Source organism: Staurois parvus, unplaced genomic scaffold (assembly GCF_062004578.1).
Source record: "Staurois parvus isolate SC_StPar_1 unplaced genomic scaffold, SC_StPar_1.0 ptg000154l, whole genome shotgun sequence".
NCBI lineage: Eukaryota > Metazoa > Chordata > Amphibia > Anura > Ranidae > Staurois > Staurois parvus.
The window spans coordinates 20,895,565-20,906,488 of NW_028317950.1; the positions used below are offsets into that span (position 1 = coordinate 20,895,565).

The 10,924-nt window shown below is 44.6% G+C and overlaps 1 pseudogene; it reads left to right on the top strand.

The window, feature by feature from the left end:
• The first annotated feature begins 361 nt into the window (after positions 1 to 361).
• Positions 362 to 757, top strand: LOC149463621 (Nuclear RNase P; annotated as a pseudogene).
• Positions 758 to 10,924: the final 10,167 nt, after the last annotated feature.

Here is a 10,924-nt window from a genome sequence, read left to right on the forward strand (position 1 = left end):
CCCGCCCCCATGCTCTGAAGCCCCGCCCCATGCTATGAAGCCCCACCCCCATTTGCTGCAGCCACGCCCCCATTTGCTGTAGCCACACCCCTTTTTCCTGAGTGGTCGGTGGCAAAGTCCCCGCCCCTCATTTGCATAACTGTCGCAAAGGATTGTGGGTATGTCGGTGTGCGATCCAGGGATGAGGGCTGAGGGCTGTGTGTAATGTATGAGTACGGTATTCGGTGTAGGTATACATCTACACATATATCAGAGCAGACACGTCTAGGAATAAAGGGATTGAGATGGACGGGCTCTCCGTGACCTGACCCTCACAGATCCTGGAGCAGTTTATAAAGACCAAGGTAGACTATAGCAATAAGGTGAAGGAAGCTCACTACTGAGGTGCCGTATATGTCACTCCTGCTTGGGAGCTGCATCAATGCCACACCTTGGGAATAGGTCCTAGACTTGAGCAAGCCAGTCACTGCCCTCCCAGGGCGTCACCCAACCCCTCATGGGTGAGTGAGTCTCCAAACATTCCAGGTTGCATCCAGCACATGACACCGCAAGCGAAGCTGGGTTAGTGCTTGGGGAATCAAGGTGTGCGGATCCCAGTTCATGGGGCCCCCCCTCGGTTCTGACCCCACCCAGCAGATGTCGTCATGTTGAACGTTGGGAATAGGAGACTCATGGCTGGCAGAGCAAGTCTAATGTGTGAGATGAGAGTGGCTTGTGTGGGTGCTGCAGAACCCAATTCAGACTGCTCTCTCCTTCCCTCACCAGAATTTTTTTGCGTGGGGGCACCACACGACCCGATTCAGACTATCCCCAACCCCACCTTTATTACACTCTGCCACGGCTTGTGGGTGCGCCACACGACCCAATTCAGACTACCCTCCCCTGCCCCACCCTCATTACACTCCGCCACGGCTTGTGTGGGTGCCACATGACCCAATTCAGACTACTCTCCCCTCCCTCATTATACTCCGCCACGGCTTGTGGGGGGTGCTACAGAACCCAATTCAGACTACTCTCCCCTCCCCCTCCCTCATTAATCCCCGCCATGGCCCGTGTGGGCGCCACATGACCCAATTCAGACTACTCTCCCCTTCCTCATTACACTCTGCCACGGCTTGTGGGGGGTGCTACAGAACCCAATTCAGACTACTCTCCTCTCCCCCACCCTCATTAATCCCCGCCATGGCCCGTGAATGACAATTGCGCGGTCATACAACATTGTACCAAAACTAAAATTTTATCATTTTCTTCACACAATTAGAGCTTTCTTTTGGTGGTATTTAATCACCGCTGGGGTTTTTATTTTTTGCTAAATTAACAAAAAAAGACCAAAAATTTTGAAAAAAAACATTTTTCTTTGTTTCTGTTATAAAAGTTTACAAATAAATAATTGTTCTTCATAAATTTAGGCCGAGGTGTATTCTACTACATGTCTTTGGTGAAAATAACCCAAATTAGGATGTATTTTTTAGTTTGTAGGAAAGTTATAGAGTTCACAAACTATGGTATAGATCTGAATATTGATCAATCCTGAAGTACTGACAGCCAATCTAATTTCTTGAGGTCCAAGAATGTCAGAATAGTACAGATATCCCCAAATGACCCCTTTTTGCAGAGTAGACAGTCCAACGTACTTCATAAGAGGAATGGCGAGTTTTTTGAAGTTGTATTTTTTTGTCATAATTTTTCGGAAAATGAAAAAATTAAAAAAATTATTTTCACTATTTTTTTTTTACATACTGTCACCAGTGCAGTACAGCGTCATCATATAACTGGCATGGCGGTGAACAGGGACACTGACTGGTGACTGTATGAAAAAAAAAAAAAATTTTTTTTTTAATTTTTTTTATTATATTTAATTTTTTATTACATTTTTTTAATTTTTTTTTAAGATTTGTTTTTCATATTTTACTATGACCAAAGTAGTACAATGTTACCATAGTAACATTGTACTACTTTGGGGAAGTGATCTGTATTTTTTTTTTTTTTTTACACAATTTGCTTATAGCAAAGAATTAGTTTGCTATAAGCAAGCATTTACCTGAATGAAATCGATTCATTCAGCTTTTTTTTTTTTTTTTTTTGTGCTTAGCTGTAATTTGGTCACAGCTAATCACATGACATGTGCATGTGATTAGCTGTGACCATTCACAGCTAGGCACTAGTATACAATGGATGGCATCATGAATGAAGCCATCCATTGTATACAACTGTCATGTGACCTGCTGTGATTGGTCACAGCAGGTCACATGGTACCAGCAACGGGAGCCGGTACTCGGATCTGTCATCGGCCGTGTCCGAGGTGCACGGCCGGTGACAGATCGCACTGCTGCGCCGCTCTGAAATAGCGCAAACGGCGCATGTGTGGGAGCACGCCAAATGGCGTGTACCTGGAACGGAGAGACACTTCTGAAGCCGCCAAACGGCCATTGGCCGGGCGGCTAATGGTTAAATTGTGGCTGAATCTGATGGTGCCTGAATAGTTCTGGACCCAATGCCTATTTGAAGAGCCAATGGCAGGACACCAAGGATCTCTTTAGCGGTCTGTAAGAGTGGTGTGAGGGATTTCCGGCATGAAGAATCGCGATTGGGAACGTGCATGCGCAAAGGAGATTCTGCAGAAGAATTGCCGATTGTGCGCAGGTGCGCAGGAATGCGCGTTCACATGCATGCACACGCACGGCGAAGATTGGCGCCAGACGGGCCATTTAAGGAGTGCCTCTGCTCAGATTCAGTGCTGACTGGTCTTCAGCTCCCCCGTGTCCTGCTTCTTCCTGTACAATTCCTTTGTTGCTGACCCGGCTTGTTCCTGACCCAACTCCGATTGCTCTCCTACTCCTGGCTCCTGACTTTGGCTTCTCCTTCTGATTCTGTACCGCGCTGCCCGACTGTTATGACCCTGGCTATCCTATGACTCTGCTCCAGTCCTGTGTCCTTGCTACCTACCTTGCTCTGCTGCACATCTGGCAATCCATGAACCTGCCTGGTCTATCTCTACGGTGCCCAAATCAGGGGATATTCAGCCTATCAAGGTCATCATCTGCAAGAGCCGCAAGCAACAACCACTGGCGCTCTTGTCCCCCTGGTCCCTAGACTCCCTCTGTTCCAACCTCAGCAGGGTCAGGGTTAGTGACACAAGTGAGGTCGACCTCGTCAATTCAGTCTCCCATCAGGTACGTGACAAGTGCTATGGAACGTGGAAATGTGGATTGTCCAAGAGCAGGATGTGGGTGTGTGAAAGTGGCACCATCCTGTCCTAGTTACATAACCCCATTGTTGGTGTCAGGAAACCTTTATAGTCGTTAGCTCCTCCATTTACATTGGCTGATAGTGTGAATTGTCGTCAAATCGCCGGGGCATTATATGTGGTAGTAAGATGGTGAAGAAGGCCACCCACCCAGTGGTTGTATTTAGGTTTTGTGCTGCCCTAGGCAACACAAACATCGTTCGACCAACGGACACCGACTAACACCAACCCCCCTCTTGTCCCTCTCGTGGAGAAAGCCTGACATTGACCAACAACACCCCTGCCCCCCACCTGGGAGAGCCTTCCACTACCACCCCCCACCCTGGCAATAGGAAGAAAGATACTCATCTTCATCTCCGCACATCCCCGGGAACGAGAATCAGGCTCTACATACACCAATAACCACTTCCAGTCTGGACACTTTCACCCCCCTTCCAGTCCGGACACTTTCACCCCCCTTCCAGTCCGGACACTTTCACCACCCTTCCAGTCCGGACACTTTCACCACGCTTCCAGTCCGGACACTTTCACCCCCCTTCCAGTCCGGACACTTTCACCCCCCTTCCAGTCCGGACACTTTCACCCCCCTTCCAGTCCGGACACTTTCACCCCCCTTCCAGTCTGGACACTTTCACCACCCTTCCAGTCCGGACACTTTCACCACCCTTCCAGTCCGGACACTTTCACCCCCCTTCCAGTCCGGACACTTTCACCCCCCTTCCAGTCCGGACACTTTCACCCCCCTTCCAGTCCGGACACTTTCACCCCCTTTCCAGTCCGGACACTTTCACCCCCCTTCCAGTCCGGACACTTTCACCCCCCTTCCAGTCTGGACACTTTCACCCCCCTTCCAGTCTGGACACTTTCACCCCCCTTCCAGTCTGGACACTTTCACCCCCCTTCCAGTCTGGACACTTTCACCCCCCCTTCCAGTCTGGACACTTTCACCCCCCCTTCCAGTCTGGACACTTTCACCCCCCTTCCAGTCTGGACACTTTCACCCCCCCTTCCAGTCCGGACACTTTCACCCCCCTTCCAGTCCAGACACTTTCACCCCCTTCCAGTCCGGACACTTTCACCACCCTGTAGAAGAAGATGAAAGAGAGCGCACAAACCTTGCGCATTACCTCAATAAATAGTGACTAATTTTATTAATAAGGAGATATACTCACAAAGTGATGGTATAACAGGCAAAAGTAACCATAATCCAAACAGGGTTACAGGTAAATCGAAAAGGGGGGGGGATGAAGGCTAACGCGTTTCGAAGGGTGCTCCCTTCTTCATCAGAGCTGATAAAAAAACAAATGCATATACAAATACAAATTCCCCTCAAACTATTTACATGAATCATGATGGTATAACAGGTGGTGATACTGTTAGATGAGCATAGCCATACACATGAAAATACTCATGGTAATACGTATAGTAATAATAATAATGTCAGAAATCTCATACAGAAAAGGTGTAAATATAGAAAACATGTACAAAAAAAATAAATAAATAAAAAGGAAAAACGTTTTTTATATATAGAGAGAATCCATAGAATAAACATGTATACATATATATGTAAATGCAAAAGCACAATTGCTATTTAAAATTTAAAAACAGGATGTGTTCATTTTATTATGTGTAGTATAAAATAGTGTATGTTATTATAAAAGATACCTGGGTTGAGCAGATAGAGACTTCAGTATGGCAGAGTTCCCATGGCCAGGAGATATTCAGCCACTGAGTGTCAGTATTACAGCAGTTCAGCCTGTTTAGTATGGCTGGCTATTAACCACTTGAGCTCCAGAGGATTTACCCCCCTTAATGACCAGGCCTTTTTTTGCTGTTTGGCGCTGCACTAATTCAAATGATAATTGCGCGGTCATGCAATGCTGTACCCAAACGAAATTTACGTCCTTTTATTCACACAAATAGAGCTTTCTTTTGGTGGTATTTTATCACCTGTGCGCTTTTTATTTTTTGCGCTATAAAAAAAAAAACAACAAAACTTTTGAAAAAAAAACAATATTTTCTACTTTCAGCTATAAAAAATATATAGTAAACTCAAAGTTAGTCATAAATTTAAGCCAAAATGTATTCTGCTACATGTTTTTGGTAAAAAAAATCCTGTGCATTAGCGGGCAAACTGGCGCTATCTAGGAGGGGTGCTAACACTATCGGAAGTCACCAGTGACACTAATACAGTGATCAGTAAAAATCTGTTCACTGTAATCAATGACACTGGTGACAGGGCAGTGAAGGGGTTAACTGGGGGGGGAGAGGGGGGCGATCAAGGGGTTAAATGGGATTTCTGGTGCACTAGCGGGCAAACTGGCGCTATCTGGGAGGGGCGCTAACACTATCGGAAGTCGCCAGCGACACTGATACAGTGATCAGTAAAAATCTGTTCACTGATCAATGACACTGGTGACAAGGCAGTGAAGGGGTCAACTCAAGGGGGGGGCGATCAAGGGGTTAGACGGGATTACTGGTGTATTAGCGGGCAATCTGGCGCTATCTGAGAGGGGCGCTAACACTATCGGAAGTCACCAGCGATACTGATACAGTGATCAGTAAAAATCGGTTCACTGATCAGTGACATTGGTGACAGGGCAGTGAAGGGGTTAACTGGGGGGGAGGTTAAGGGGTTAAATGGGATTACTGGTGTATTAGCGGGCAATCTGGCGCTATCTGGGAGGGGCGCTAACACTATCGGAAGTCGCCAGCAACACTGATACAGTGATCAGTAAAAATTGGTTCACTGATTAGTGACACTGGTGACAGGGCAGTGAAGGAGTTAACTGGGGGGGGGGCGATCAAGGGGTTAAATGGGATTACTGGTGTACTGGCGGGCAATTTGGCGCTATCTGGAGGGGCGCTAACACTATCGGAAGTCGCCAGCGACACTGATACAGTGATCAGTAAAAATTGGTTCACTGATCAGTGACACTGGTGACAGGGCAGTGAAGGGGTTAACTGGGGGGGGAGATTAAGGAGTTAAATGGGATTACTGGTGTACTAGCGGGCAATCTGGTGCTATCTGGGAGGGGCGCTAACACTATCGGAAGTCGCCAGCGACACTGATACAGTGATCAGTAAAAATTGGTTCACTGATCAGTGACACTGGTGACAGGGCAGCGAAGGGGTTAACTGGGGGGGGGCGATCAGGGGGTTAAACGGGATTACTGGTGTACTGGCGGGCAATCTGGCGCTATCTGGGAGGGGCGCTAACACTATCGGAAGTCGCCAGCGACACTGATACAGTGATCAGTAAAAATTGGTTCACTGATCAGTGACGCTGGTGACAGGGCAGTGAAGGGGTTAACTGGGGGGGGGGGCGATCAGGGGGTTAAATGTGTCCTAGAGTGTTCTAACTGTAAATGTGTGCTGTTTTACTCACTTTTACTGTGTCTTCTTCTCTGTCTGGAACGGAATGTGTCCAGGCAGAGAAGAATGACATCATATCCTGCCCTGTGTAAATGTCAACACAGGACAGGATAGGACAGGGAGCGATCATGTGATTTCAGGCAGAAATCACTGGCTGAAATCTAATGATTGATCCCTCCTGGATCGAATCGTGTCACCCGCGGGTCGGCGGGAGCGTGCGCGCCCCCTACCCGCGAATGTGTCAGGAGCGCGGAGCACGTTTTAAAATGTGCTTTTGCGCTCTACTGCCGCCCTGCATACATATATATACAGTGGCAGGGCGGCAAGCAGTTAAAGTAATGGCTTAAATACTGTAGGCCGCCTGCAGGTGGCAGTGGAACGCACGCCGGGTAATAAGCACTACTGCGCATGTGCTGTGCGTTCCAGGGGTCATATTAAAGAGGATCATGAAGCAGGAAGTCTCTGACACAACATCCCGTACAGCAAAGAGAGATCAAAGGGCTGAAAAATAAACAAGAACCCACTGCACCTTAGGAGATTTATATTTAGTTAACCGTTTCAATACCGTGCAATTTTACACCTTCCTGCCCAGGCCATTTTTCAGGTTTCAGCGCTCTCACACTTTGAATGACAATTGCGCGGTCATACAACACTGTACCCAAACTAAAATTTTATCATTTTTTCACACAACTAGAGCTTTCTTTTGGTGGTATTTAATCACCACTGGGGTTTTTATTTTTTGCTAAATTAACAAAAAAAGACCAAAAATTTTGAAAAAAAAACACATTTTTCTTTGTTTCTGTTATAAAAGTTTACAAATAAATAATTGTTCTTCATAAATATAGGCCGAGATGTATTCTGCTACATGTCTTTGGTGAAAATAACCCAAATTAGGATGTATTTTTTAGTTTTTAGGAAAGTTATAGAGTTCACAAACTATGGTATAGATCTGAATATTGATCAATCCTGAAGTACTGACGGCCAATCTAATTTCTTGAGGTCCAAGAATGTCAGAATAGTACAGATATCCCCAAATGACCCCTTTTTGCAGAGTAGACAGTCCGACGTACTTCATAAGAGGCATGGCGAGTTTTTTGAAGTTGTATTTTTTTGTCATAATTTTTCGGAAAATGAAAAAATGAAAAAAATTATTTTCACTATTTTTTTTTTACATACTGTCACCAGTGCAGTACAGCGTCTTCATATAACTGGCATGGCGGTGAACAGGGACACTGACTGGTGACAGTATGAAAAAAAAAATATATATATATATATATATTTTTTTTTTATTATATTTAATTTTTTATTACATTTATTTTTATTTTTTTAAGATTTTTTTTCATATTTTACTATGACCAAAATAGTACAATGTTACCATAGTAACACTGTACTACTTTGGGGAAGTGATCAGTATTTTTTTTTTTTACACAATTTGCTTATAGCAAAGAATTACTTTGCTATAAGCAAGCATTTACCTAAATGAAATCGATTCATTCAGCTTTTTTTTTTTTTTTTTTTGTGCTTAGCTGTGATTTGGTCACAGCTAATCACATCACATGTGCATGTGATTAGCTGTGACCATTCACAGCTAGGCACTAGTATACAATGGATGGCATCATGAATGAAGCCATCCATTGTATACAACTGTCATGTGACCTGCTGTGATTGGTCACAGCAGGTCACATGGTACCAGCAACAGTAGCTGGTACTCGGATCTGTCATCGGCCGTGTCCGAGGTGCACGGCCGATGACAGATCGCACTGCTGCGCCGCTCTCAACTAGCGCAAACGGCGCATGTGCGGGAGCATGCCAAATGGCGTGCACCCGGAATGCAGATACACATCTGAAGCCGCCAAACAGCCATTGGCCGGGCGGCTAATGGTTAATAAAGGACCATAAACAGTACATAAACAAATACTTGAAAGGCTGAAGGTGCAGACAGTTCACAAATCAGCCTTACGTATAGGAACAGCGCCATCTAGTGACAGCTTTATCAATTGCAGGCTAAATTATTAAAAGGCAGAGTGCATTCCACTGCCACCTGCAGGCGGCCTACAGTATTTAAGCCATTACTGTAATCGCCAGCCACACTAAACAGGCTGAACTGCTGTAATACTGACACTCAGTGGCTGAATATCTCCTGGCCATGGGAACTCTGCCATACTGAAGTCTCTATCTGCTCAACCCAGGTATCTTTTATAATAACATACACTATTTTATACTACACATAATAAAATGAACGCATCCTGTTTTTAAATTTTAAATAGCAATTGTGCTTTTGCATTTACATATATATGTATACATGTTTATTCTATGGATTCTCTCTATATATAAAAAACGTTTTTCCTTTTTATTTATTTTTTTTTTTTGTACATGTTTTCTATACAGTTGCAAGAAAAAGTATGTGAACCCCTTGGGTTTACGTGGAGTTTTGCATGAATTGGGCATAAAATGTGCTTTGAATGTCATCTCAGTCACAACAATAGAAGAACACAGTCTGCTGAACATAATACTACACAAACATTAGATGTTGCCATGGTTTAATTGCACATAACATGTAAACATTCACAGTGCAGGGAGGAAAAAGTATGTGAGGCCCTAGCTTAATGACTTCTCCCAGAGCTAATTGGAGCCAGGAGTGAGCCAACCTTGACTCCAATCAGTGTGATGATATTGGATGTGTTGCTGACAGCTGTCCTGCCCTTAAAAAACACACACCTGTTTTGGGTTTACTGGTTTCAAGAAGCACTGTCTGATGTGAACCATGCCTCGCAGAAAAGAGCTCTCAGAAGACCTACGATCAAGAATTGTTGACTTGCATGAAGCTGGAAAGGGTTACAAAAGTATCTCCAAAAGCTTTGATGTTCATGTGTCCACGGTAAGACAGACTGTCTACAAATGGAGAAAGTTTATCACTGTTGCTACTCTCCCTAGCCGTGGTCGTCCTGTAAAAATGACTGCAAGAGCACAGCGCAGAATGCTGCATGAGGTAAAGAAGAATCCCAGAGTGTCAGCTAAAGATCTACAGAAATCTCTGGCACATGCTAACATTTTTGTTGACACATCTACAATAAGGAAAACATTAAACAAGAATGGAGTACATGGGAGGACACCACGGAGGAAGCCATTGCTGTCCAAAAAGAATATTGCAGCACGTTTGAAGTTTGCAAAAGAGCACCTGGATGTTCCACAGCACTACTGGCAAAATACACTGTGGACAGATGAAACCAAGATTGAGTTGTTTGGGAAGAACACACAACACTATGTGTGGAGAAAAAAAGGCACAGCACACCAACATCAAAACCTCATCCCCACTGTAAAATATGGCGGAGGGAGCATCATGGTTTGGGGCTGCTTTGCTGCCTCAGGGCCTGGACAGATTGTTGTCATTGATGGGAAAATGAATTCCAGAGTTTATCAAGACATTTTGCAGGAAAACATACGACCATGTGTCCGCCAACTGAAGCTCCGCAGAGGATGGGTGATGCAACAGGACAATGACCCAAAGCATACAAGTAATTCAGCAAAACAATGGCTGCAACAGCACAGAATACGCCTTCTGGAGTGGCCCAGTCAGAGTCCTGACCTCAACCCAATTGAAATGCTGTGGCATGACCTTAAGAGAGCGATTCACACCAGACATCCCAAGAATATTGCTACACTGAAACAGTTCTGTGAAGAGCAGTGGTCCAAAATTACTCCAGATCATTGTGCAGGTCTGATCTGCAACTACAGGAAAAGTTTGGTTGAGGTTATTGCTGCCAAAGGAGGGTCAACCAGTTATTAAGTACAAAGGTTCACATACTTTTTCCTCCCTGCACTGTGAATGTTTACATGTTATGTGCAATTAAACCATGGCAACATCTAATGTTTGTGTAGTATTATGTTCAGCAGACTGTGTTCTTCTATTGTTGTGACTTAGATGACGTTCAGAGCACATTTTATGTCCAATTCATGCAAAACTCCACGTAATCCCAAGGGGTTCACATACTTTTTCTTTCAACTGTATATACACCTTTTCTGTATGAGATTTCTGACATTATTATTATTACTATACGTATCACCATGAGTATTTTCATGTGTATGGCTATGCTCATCTAACAGTATCACCACCTGTTATACCATCATGATTCATGTAAATAGTTTGAGGGGAATTTGTATATGCATTTGTTTTTTTATCAGCTCTGATGAAGAAGGGAGCACCCTTCGAAACGCGTTAGCCTTCACCCCCCCCTTTTCGATTTACCTGTAACCCTGTTTGGATTATGGTTACTTATGCCTGTTATACCATCACTTTGTGAG